Below are 12,278 nucleotides of genomic sequence, written 5' to 3'. Positions count from 1 at the left end.
TACAATTCCATTTATGGGAAGTTCTGCAACAGGCAAACTAGTTATTGTTGGAAAGTAAGAACAGTGACTGGAATGGGCCATGTGGTAATTATCTGAGGTGAAGAAATGTTCCACATCTTGATTTGGGAGCTGGGTACATGGTGTACACATTTGTCAAAATCATCAAACTGTATACTTCTAATCTGTGCATTTAACTACGTGTAAATTAGGCCTCAATGAAAAAAGTATTGTGGAAAAAATATAGCAGTCACGAACATATGTTCTCCTAAAAAGATAACGTTGGAATACATGAAACCACAGGCAATGAAACTGTGGATTAAGCTAGATAAATCAACAATTAAAACTGTCATTTAAAATATCCCTCTTAGAAACTGATAGATCAAGCAGTCAAAAACATAAAACAAAGAGACAGAAGATTGGAATAACATGATAAACTTGAGCTCTTAAGAAATTGAAATAACAATCAAAAACGTTCCCCTCAAAAAATCCTCAGCGACAGAGAGCTCTAGATGAGAGTTCTACGAAACAGTTAAGGATCAGATAAATACTCTTAGAGAAGTTGTTCCAGAAAACGAAATAGAATATAAGGGAAATCTGCCAAGTTATGAGGTGAAAATAACATTTATCCCAAGTTCAGATATGGTCAATACAAGGAAAACAATAGGTCTATTTCACTTATAAAAATAGAGGCAAAATTCCCAATAAATTGCTAGCTAATTAACCCGACAGAGTATTTTGAAAAATGATCTAGTTGAGTTTATTCCAGGACTGCAAGAACACCAGAAATTCTCTCAAGGTTATTTACCGTATTATCGGACCAAAGGAGCAAAATGACTCTTAAAAGATGCAGCAAAGTATTTGATAAAGTTCAGTGTCTTTTTGTGATTTAAAAAAATCCTCAGGAAACGCTGAGTAGAAATGAACACTCTTAATGTGATAAAGGTTTTGCATATTAAAAGTTTTCAGAAAACCTACTACGCTGTAGACAAACTTTAGATTCATTTCTTTTAATGCTGGAAACAGAACAAGTAGACACACCACAGCTATACACGCTAATTACAGGAGGCTCTGGCTAATTCCATAACATGAGAAAATGAAGGGATGGGAAGGGAAGAGGGAAGAGGCACCACTGTCATTACTCACAGATTATATATCATCTTCATAGAAACCCACCAGAAAGAACAGAACATTGATTGGAACGAATAATAGAGTTTAGCAAGATTGCTGAATACAAGATCAACTTACTAAAATTAGTGGCTTTCCTCTATACCAGTATTAACCCATTAGAAATATAATAGAAAAAGAGATACACTCACAAGAGGAACAAAAATTATGAAGTATCTAGAAATTAAGCCAGAAACGAATGCAGAAAACCATTATGAAGGAAAAAAATTAAAATTTAAGAAATGTAAAGTCCACAAAAGAAGACATGAAAATATGGAGAAAGAAACTTGAAAACATTTAAAGGACATTGTATTGGTCCCCTTGGGCTGTTGTCACAAAACACTGGGGATGGGGACATGGAGCCTGAATAAGAGAAATGTACTTCTCACAGTTTTGGAAGCTGAGAGTCTGAGATCAGGGTGCCAACACTGTCAGGCTCTGGTGAGAGCCCTCTTCCTGACTTGCAGACGGCTGCCTTCTTGCTGGGTCTTCACACGATGGAGCAAGCGAGAGAGAAAGTTCTCTGGTGTCTCTTCTTATTAGGGAACTAATCTGCTCATATGGACCCACATTTATGACTTCATCTAACCCTAATTACCTCCCCAAAGCCCCATCCCAAGCACCATCATATTGGGGGTTAGGGCTTCAACATAAGCATTTGGGGAGGACCCAAACATTCATTCCATAACAGACTTAAAGGAAAACATGAATAAAATGGAAAGAGACTCTTTTTATGGGTGCTTAAAATTGTAAAAATGGCAAATCTTCCCACATTAATCTATAAATTCCATGTAATTGTGTGAAAGTACCAGCTGAATTTTTGGATGGACTTCAACTCATTCTAAAACACGTAGAAGCCAGTATGTCCCCAAATTGCCAAGTCTGGTTTGAAAGAGAAGGGCTCAGAGTTGGTGGTGGTGGTTGGCTGTATGATGGAGACCTCCTACAAAGACAATGGATTCATTTTCACTGCTGTGTAACAAATTAGTACAAACTCATGACTCAAAACAATTTGTTATCTTCTAGTTCAGTGAGTCAGAAGTCTGGGGTAATGTGGCTGGGTTCTCTGCTCGGGGGAGGTCTCTCAGTGTGGGTGTCAGCTACTTCTTTCCTCTCTAGGAGCCCAAGGAAGAATACACTTCCAGGTTCACTCAAGGTGTTGGCCAAAGCCAGTTCCTTGTGGTTGTAGGACTGAGGACCCCATTTCCTTGCTGCCTGTCAGCCTGCAGGTGCTCTTATCATCCAGGTACCACTTGCATTCCTTACCAGGTGGGCCTGCCATCTTTAGAACCAGCAATAGAGGAGCTCCTTTACACTGAATCCTGCTCACATTTGAAATTACAGGAGTGATGCCTCCACCATAGGACTCTAGGGGAGGGGATTATACACAGCAGATGCACCAGGGTGGCCTCTTGGGGCCATCTTAGAATTCCATCTACCACACCATGATAGAAAAAACAGAATAGAGAGCTTAAAACCCCACCCTTTATATATGGAAACATAGCATATAAGAGAGATGGAATCACAAACCAGACGGGAAAGGATAAATTATCTGATTTCCACCATAAGGAAATTTGTCTATACAGAGGAAAACATTAGATTGATTTCCTACGATCTCATACCACACACATGGTGAATCTACATGGCTTAAATATAAATGGATTAAATACCGTGGGTGAGGAGTAAAACTATAGAATTATTAGAAAGTGTTCAGCATAGTCTTGCAACCTTCAGATAGGGTGGGACTTCTGAAATATGGTCCTTTACACATCACAACCCAGAGGATGACTTGCTGATGGGTTTGACTACATCAGAATTAAAGATGTTGGTCCGTGGGAAATAGGGTTAACAGGCAGAGGACAGATGGTATTGATAATATGGTGTTTAATATTGGAATTGATAAAGGATTACTATCTAGAACATGCAAGGGTCTCTGACAAATCAATAAGAGATGGGCAACTCGCAGAGAACAATGGACAATTCGAAGAAGAAAAAACCTGAAAAGTGAAGGAGTCTGTGAAGAGATACTCAATTTCACTAGCAATTTGGGGGGAAATGCAAAAATAATAATAAGATGCCGATTTTGTAAAAAAGATGCGTTGGGTAGTACAAATGTTGGTGGAAATGAGGGGAATTGGGGACCCTAATGCCCTGAGCCTTGCTGGCGGACAGTCTGACAGCACGTTTCACATTGTGCTTTGTGGCTCATAACTCGATCACCCTCCTCCTTAGTCCACGACGGGGCCAGAACCAGGGGACACACAAAGGGACCTTCGTTGCAGCCCTCGATGTGGAGAGGACAGCCCACATTCCACCGCAGGGGAAGGAGCGGGGAAGATGGAGGGCGCAGGGTGTGGAATTCCGTAGCATCATTTAAGTCTCTGAAGGAACAGCGTACACAGCAACAAGCAGCACGGACAGATTTTTAAGGCATATTGTTGAATGCAAAAAAGTAAGAAACAGGAGCTTTATAGCACAACAAAATGTACTTACAACTGAAACAACACTTACCAAAAAAACATAACAGTTAAACGTGTTTTTCAAAGTTAAATACTTACAGGCAGACCTCATTTTATTGCGCTTCGCAGATACTGCCTTTTTACAAATTAAGTGTTTATGGTGACCCAGCGTCAAGCAAGTGGATCGGTGTTATTTTTTCAACAGCACTTGCTCACTTTGTGTCTCTGTGTCACATTTTGGTAATTCTCGCATCATTCCAAACTTTTTAATTATTATTATATTTGTTATGATGATCTGTGATCAGTGATCTTTTTTTTTTTTTTTTTTTTTTTGCGGTACGCACACCTCTCACTGTTGTGGCCTCTCCCGTTGCGGAGCACAGGCTCTGGAGGCGCAGGCTCAGCGGCCATGGCTCACGGGCCCAGCCGCTCCGCGGCATGTGGGATGTTCCCGGACCGGGGCACGAACCCGTGTCCCCTGCATCGGCAGGCGGACTCTCAACCCCTGCGCCACCAGGGAAGCCCCAATCAGTGATCTTTGATGTTACTATTGCAAGAACATTACCACTCGCTGAAGGCTCAGGTGATGGTTAGCATTTTTGAGCAATAAAGTATTTTTTAATTAAGGTGTTACATTGTTTTTTAGATATAATGCTATTGCACACTTAATATACTTAACAGTATGGTGTAAACAGCACTTTCTTTTTCTTCCAGTTTTACCGAGATGTAATTGACATAGAGCACTGTATAACTGAAGGGCTACAGCATCATGATTTGACTTACATACACCATGACATGATGACCACAGTAAGGTTAGTAACCATCCATCATCTCCTATAGATTCAAAATTAAATAGAAAACACTTCTTTTCCTTGTGATAAGAACTCTTAGGATTTATTCTCTTAACGTTCGTATATAACATACAGTAGTGTTAATTATATTGATATTTACTATGTTGTACATTACATCCCTATTACCTGTTGATTTTATAACTGGAAGTTTGTACCTTTTGACGGCCTTCATCCAATTCCCCCTCCCCAAACTCCCGCCTCTGGTAGCCACAAATCTGATCTATTTTTCCATGAGTTTATTTGCTTTTGAATTATAACTGACATAACACTATGTTAGTTCCTTAACAGTATAATGTAAACATAACTTTTAGATGCACTGGGAAACCAAAAAGTTCGTGTGATCCGTTTATTGGGATAGTGACTATTGCGGTGGCCTGAAACCCAACCTGCAGTATCTCTGAGGTCTGTCTGAATTCAAAAATGTACATGAAATAATTCCAGTGAGTGTCTTCAGAGGCAAGGCGGAAATAAAGGTGAAAACTGGGGACAAAAGGTGAAGATTGATAACACGAAAGATAATAGACAGTAATAACTCTGTGCTGTGAAGTAAGGAGTGTGATGAACTCAATTGTCTGAAGCTAAGATACAAATTTTAAAAAGATACACACCGTGAGATGTGGAGCCTGGTTTCCAAGGTGCTCCCAGCTCCAAAGTTCTCGGTGACACTCCCAGAAAGCCCTGTCTTCCTCTGCTTGGACATTCTTTTATGCGGGAGCCTATCGGCTGTCCTAGTGCTTTCCCTGGAGAGGGGCTTTTCTGGGGGTCGAGGGGAGGTGGTGACGTGGGCTACGTCACACTGTTACATTGTTCCCACCACTTGTGGCTCTCGGCTGCAGGATTGCCTTCTCCATCTGTGAACGCCAGCAGGAACAGATTTAAGAGCTGGAGGCTGTTTCTTCGTGACCCCAAGGCCAGCAATGCCTAGGATGGGGGCTGAGCTGACTGCCCGGGGTGCAGATCAGAGAGAACAAGGCCGCTAAAGATGGATGTGTAAGGCTGAGCGGACTTAGATGCCACTGAAACATGGGGGCTGCTTGTTTCTAGAGCATAACCTCACCTAACCTACCTGACAAAGGGCTTCCCTTAGGGGCTCCCACCCCAGTTTTCTTCTTCTCTGTAATTGGGAAAGTTTTAAGACTTGACCAGGAGCTGGAGAGACAAGAAGATTCTGATCAGCTTTCCAACCAGCCCACACTCTGCTGGAGTGGTCATTACTACTGGCCCTTAGACAGCTCATGTCCAGAGAGTGTGGATCTGTGACGGCTGCCCCCGGCTCTCAGGAAGTAGCTGTCCGCGTCTTGCGGTTTTGACATGCACAAGAGCCTTCTCGAGCGCCTGTACTATCAGACTCCATCACCCCTGTGGATGAAGAGCTGAGCCCTTGGGGATGGCATGAAAGACAGGAAAATGAGGTAGAGATTAAGGTGCACTCATGTGGGCTGCAATTATTTAATTTTCCTGGAAAATCAGCATCATCAAGATGAATACTTGGCTGATTTCAGGGCAGATTAATGCACTTGATAAGAAGTGCATTAATTCCCACTTATCCCTTGACGAGCTTCACTGAAAGCTTGCTGATTAACCAGCCGGTCTGGCTATCCTGCCGTGTCAATTTCTCCCCAGACCAAAGGAACTGCGGGTTTGGTGAGATTAACACTTTATGTTCATTGTTCATTTTCAGATTCTTCAGATACAACCTTCATTCCCTGGTATGGACAAAAATGTGTCTCCCCCGCCCAGAGTTCATATGTTGAAGTCCTAACCCCCAGTACCTAAAATGTGACTGTCTTTGGACATAGGGTCCTTGTGATGTAATAAGTGACAGTGAGGTGCTTGGGGTGGGACTTAGTCTAATTGGACTGGTGTCCTTCTAAGATAAGGGGAAAGTAGGACACAGACCCTGACAGAGGGACGTTGAGGTGAAGACACAGAGAAGAGAAGACGGCCATCCAAGCTGAGGGGAGAGGCTTAAGAAGAAACTAACCCTGCCGGTACCTTGATCCCTGACTTTCCAGGCTCTAGAATTGTGAGATAATAAGCGTCTGTTGTCGGAGCTGCCCCGTTTGTGGTATTTTGTCATGGCAACTGGTGCAGACTGATCCATCCCCTATTCAGCATCTCCAGTAAATTCCACACCCTCCAACCTGCCCATACTGGCCTTTGGGGGCATATTTTGTCTATTCCCATCCCTACCCTCAAATCCTGCATCTTTCCAAGGAGCTGTCTGTTTTCTAATCACAGGTCCAAGAAATATGGGTGCTCCTTTCTCCTGGAGGCAACCCGTCCCCCCTCTGCACGAGACGCCCATTTGTTGGCCTGTGTGCTCCCCCCAACCTTGAGGTGTTCCCTGCACATGTCACACCCCTTTGTTCTGTGTCACCTCCGAGGAGAAAGCTGAAAGTGACGGGGGCTTGTGACAGAACTACCCAAAATAGGAATAAGAAGGAAAAGGGTACAGGAAGTAGCAGGGTGGGCTTGCAGTAAAACAGCTAAGCGATGTGCTTCTTGGGCCCGTGGTGAACCTGGAGGCTGACGGTTTGTCTCTCATGGCCTTGGAGGATTTCCTGAATTCAGGCTCTGGGGGTGGATTTTCTAGAGCCAAGTTCACAAAACCAGGTGCCAACATGCCAGCGCTCAGTGAGAAACAGCCTGTCACGTGGCCTGGACTTGTGTGGGCATCACCAGGGCATTCTCTTTCTGCAGCTGGACGTCCATGGAAGGTGAGTCAGGACCAAACGTCGAGCTGGCACAGAATCAGGGCAGAGGTGGCAAGCTGGACCAGGTGACTGTTTACCCGATGGGCCGCCCCACAGCATCCGTTCCTGGAGCATAATGGGAGTTACCAGGGACCATTTCATGTTGACCTCACACCCCAGAAATCCATCGGCTCAGAGGCCCCTGGTGGGGGGGATGGGCTCGCTGTGATCATATGGTCCTTCAGCTCCACTGGAGCCAAGGTGTGGCCCCCGGGGAGCTAACGGCATCCCTAACGTGACCTGCATCTCTGACCTGCAAGCCTTCCTGCACAGGACTCACAAGACGTGCTCAGAAGGCAGATTTGTCATCCTTCTTTCTGTGCTTGGGAAGAAGTTTTCCTCATGCCCAGAGCTCAGGGGCCAAGAGGACGGATTAGGAGAAGACAACCAGGAGGGTCTGCGCCCAGGTCTCTGCGCTCACGTGGGACAGCTCAGTGGCTTCCTGTCTGCCAAGTGCAGATGGCTGTGCCTTTGTCCCGGGGGTCCTGGGGGCTGGGAAGCAGCTGAAATCACGTGGGTGCACGGCAGGAGCCCAAGGAAGTCGCAGCTGGAATGTCTGGGACAAACTGAGTCTGAGTTCTGCCCACTTTTCCTCCCCTTCTGGGCTCCTCTTCAGAGCCAAGAGCGTACCACTGAGGTTGCGTTCAAGTCCGCCACTCTGCCCAGTGCCCTTCAGAAGGGCCTCCCGGGCACTGATCGTGACAGTGAGGACGGAGGGGACAGGCCTGAGTGTCACGGTGAGAGGGCGACAGCTCTTTTCAGTGACGAGGGCGAGGGCAGCTATCACTTGTGTCCCACTGGCAATTACTTTGCTTGAGCGGCTCACAGAATTCAGGGAAACACTTATATTTACCAGCTTCTGAAAGGATATGAAAAAAGACACAGATGTACATCCAGATGGAGAGATACGTGAGCGAGGTTTGAGAGGGTCCTGAGCACAGGTGCTTCTGCCCCTGGGGACTTGGGGGGTGCATCACCCTCCCACCTCCGCCGTATGTGGATGTTCACCCACCTGGAGGCTCCCTGAATCCCCTACTATTGGGATTCCATGGAGGCTTCCTCACGGGGAATGATCAGTCATGAACTCCGTCTCCAGCCCCTCTCCCCTCTCTGGAGATGCAGGGACAGGGCTGAAAATTCCAGGCTTCTAATCATAGCTCCATCTTTCTGGTGACCAGCCCCCATCCACTCAGAGCCACCCAATTAGAACAAAAGACACTCCTATCACCCAGGAAATTCCAAAGGATTTAGGAGCCCTGTGTCAGAACTGGGGGCGGAGACTAAACATTAGAACAAGAGATGCTCCCGGCGCTCTGATCACTTTGGAAATTCTGAGGGTTTGGGGGAAGAGACCAACATATGCATTTTCTGTTGTCTTATATCTGCTCTTATTTTCCGGGCGTGGTGACAGGTTCTTGTCTTTCCCTGCCAGGTGGCCACACCATTCCAGCTTCCCACCTGCATCTCTGCACTCCTGGGTGGTCTCACCTGGTCTCATAACGTCACCAGCCTCCGAAGGCTGAGGATCCCCCACCCCATCCAGACCAGATCTGCCTCCATGGCAAACTAAAGAGGGCACTCCAGAACAGAGGGGAGACTTTCCAGCTCCCCCTTATAAGTGTCACTCAGGAGTCTGGGCACCGATGAGGGCCTCAGCCTGGCTTCGCCAGCGCCCATCTTCTTGACACATGGGGGGCAGTCAGGGCGAACACAGCGTTGAATCAGTGTCAGCCCTGTTTCCCGGGTCATTTATTCTCCAAATCTACAGCCTGTAGGACAAGACTCTTGTGGGTCCTGTGTTTCCCTGGAATGATGAACTTGAAGCTCTCTCACTGTGAATCCTAAGGCCCTTTGCTCCTCTTACCTCTGTAATGCCTTCCCCGGCTCCAGCGAATCCTTGCTCACTCGGTAAGGCTTCCTTCAAACTCCCCCTACAGCCTTCTCAGCCCTTGGGTGGGTGGTGCACCTCCTACAAGTGCCCCCAGGCGGCTCTGGTCACACTACACTTTGAGGATCCTGGGGGCAGGCCAGGGTGCCCCTGTCTGTGTGCCCAGCCCCTGGTACATGTTGGGTCTGGCTTTCACTGTGTGCTCCGTGTCCTCAGCCAAGCCCATGGTGCAGGCAACCATGCACTGCAAGAACGGGAAGGCCAGTTTTTCCTAATTAACGCCATTGGCCCAGGGGGTTGGCACCTCTGTCTCCCTCCCAGCCTATGTTTGGAGGCCTCCTGGCTCCCAGCCTCCGTGACCCTGAACTTGAAGTCTCTGCCGCTCCAAGCAAGCACCTCCAACGTGTGGCTGGGGGCTTCCTAGACCCAGGGGGTGGCCGGGGCACCTCTGATCCCGCCTCACTGCCTTGTTTTGTGGTTGAGCAAAGCCGGGCTTTAAGGGGAATTTATTTTTCCAAATTGCAGGACAAAGAACATAATGCTTAGGAAGAAAACACATTGCTTACATTTGAGAAAAATTAGCAGCCTTATATAATGAAAGACACTTGAAAGGCTTGACTCACCCCTGGCTGACACACATCTTTGACTAGTTTGTGAGATACTCATAAAATTACATCCTGTTAATTTAAGGCTTCTTATGCTAATTTTCAGTCAATTTTATTTGCCTACAAAATTTATTGGTGGCCTCCAGGGTAACAGCTGGGTTTGGTCCAAGTATGTGGGATCCTTGTTAAAAACACCAGGAGAGGAAAGTAAGGCAGAGTTCGGGGTGAGGACCAGCGGGCTGGGCAGACGGCATCCGGGTGCGGCCGCAGCACTAGGGCGCTGGCTCCCCACGACCCCGCAAGACCCTGCCTTCAGAACCGAGCCAGGGCAGCATGAGGGACTCGCTGGCCTGTTCCAAGTAGACCAGACCAGCCCCCGTCGGGCCCAGCACCCTCGCTTCACAGATGGGAAAGCTGAGGCACAGAGCTGATGGCATTTCCCGAGTGGAAACCCACAGAAGAATCTGGAAGATTCCATTGTGCGAGGCACTCCACAGTTTAAAGTCAGCAGGAGGGTGTGGTAGAGAAAGAGCATTTGGGGGATGCATGAGGGGATAAAACAGCAAAAGGAGGCCATTCGTATAGCTTGCTATCCATCTCTTCAGGCACGGAGGCCAATCTATGCTTGGGGCTCCCAAGCTACGCTGGCTTTGGGGACCCATTCTCAGAAGGGCCACACTGCTTAGAAACTCCTCACAGGGAGCCAGCCCCACATTTTCCTTTTGCACAGGTACCCACAGATGACGTGGCCGGCCCTGCCCCAAGCTCGGGGCCACACGGCACAGGAGAAGTGGGGTCCACGGTCACGCCTCCCAAGCTGTGCCAACCACACACTGCTGATCTTCGCCCAGAGCACCATCTCTCTCTGATGGAAGGACACAGACTCCAGGGCACTGCATCCTGGCCTGGGCTGGGAGCACTCCCCATGGCCTCCTGCTCGTGGACCGTGACAGCGGTGGGCAGTGAGTGGTCCCTTCTGCGTCATCCTCGCCCCACCGGTGACGCAAGGTTCTTTTGGGTGGTTCATGCCCAAGCTGAGCCCAAACATGAAAACTCATACAAATTCTCCACAGCCGAATGGCAGGGGCCATAGCTGGGCATTGGGTCCCTGCTGGGCTGTGAGCCCCGGGCAGTGAAGGATGTGCTCCCCCGGCAGACCACAGCCAAGGACATGGCCAGGTGCACCTGGCTGGCTGGGGTCTGGCTCTTAAGTGTCCACCCTTGCTGCCCACAGGCACTGCAGGTACAGCTGGCCCATAACTGTCTCTGGCAAGTGTTCGAGGTAATACAGTTGCTAGGAAAGGCCAGGGTGGAGAGCATGAGCTACCGGAGGTGGCATCTTTGGCTCCAGGGAGGGAGTTTGGGCAGAAGCTTTGTGATGGACTTTGGGGGCGGGGAGGTGGGTGTCCTGCAAGTTGCATGGTCATTCTGGTGGGGCTGTGGTTCCCCAGCTCCTTCTACTGGGGACAGCCAGACTGGCCACGACAGTGTCAGCACCAGCCACCCCTCTGGCCCAGTGTCCCCCCATGGAATTTCACCGAGGACTCGTCTCTCCAGCCCTAACAACCCTCATCTGCCCTCATCTGGGGTGTCTGCCGGCTGGTTTGGTCCCTCCCTGTGACTCCAGGATTCCCACTGCTCTTGAGCTGGACTTGTTTTAACCGAATTGTCTTGTGTTTGCTTTCCTCTTCCTGCTGTTCCTCTTCTTGCATTTTTCTCCCCATCATTCTGTCTTCCACTTGACACACACTCCCCAAGCCCCTTCTCTGTCACACGGGGAGACAGAGTGAAATAAAACTCAGACCTGGACCTCTAAGAGGATGTAGGTCTTTGACATCTTGGAGTCTAATTCTGCCCCCTTACAGATGGGGAAACAGAGGCCCAGAGCAGGAGGAGGCCTGTCCTCATGTATCCTACACTCTAGGTCATGAGACAGACATTGATAAGCAATTATTGATGGGGACCAGGGTCTCTTGGGGTCAGGGCAGGTGTGCGAAGCAGAGGGGTCAGGAAAAGCTTCTCAGAAAACACGATGCTTCCGTGGAGACTGGAAGACTGGATCAGAACTGACCAATGAAAAGGGTGGAATAGCATGCCAAGCAGAGGAACAGAATGGGCGAACACCTGGAAACAAGAGACCAGGAATGGGTCTCCAGGAATGTGGGGGGACCTGAGGGCGGGGATGCTAGGGAGGCAGTGGAGGCCGTGTCCACAGGGCATTGTGTGGCAGGATAAGGAGTGTGGGCTTTAACCCAGGCAGGTTCTCATCACAGGTGAGACGTTCAGGTGTGCATGTCTCACTGCAGTGAGGAGAATGGATTAGAAGGCAGCGAGATGGAGTCATCTGAACAGGAAGAAGCTGGGGGTGGAGGGGCAGAAGAGATGGAAACAGCGGCCCGAGTCAAGGGTGGGGGTGATAGATGGGACTTCCAGAGGGTGGGAGAAGAGAGACTGGGGGTGGTGCCCGCTCTGAGTGGCAGGGTCACTACCATTGCTGTTCACACTGAGGGAACCCAGGAGGATGAGTGGGGTGGGACGAGAGGGAGGTGATGAGT

The sequence above is a fragment of the Mesoplodon mirus genome (genome assembly GCF_964341445.2).
Source record: "Mesoplodon mirus genome assembly, chromosome: 4".
NCBI classification, from domain to species: Eukaryota; Metazoa; Chordata; class Mammalia; order Artiodactyla; family Ziphiidae; genus Mesoplodon; species Mesoplodon mirus.
The sequence above is the reverse complement of the archived record's forward strand: the minus strand, read 5'-3'. Positions refer to the sequence as shown.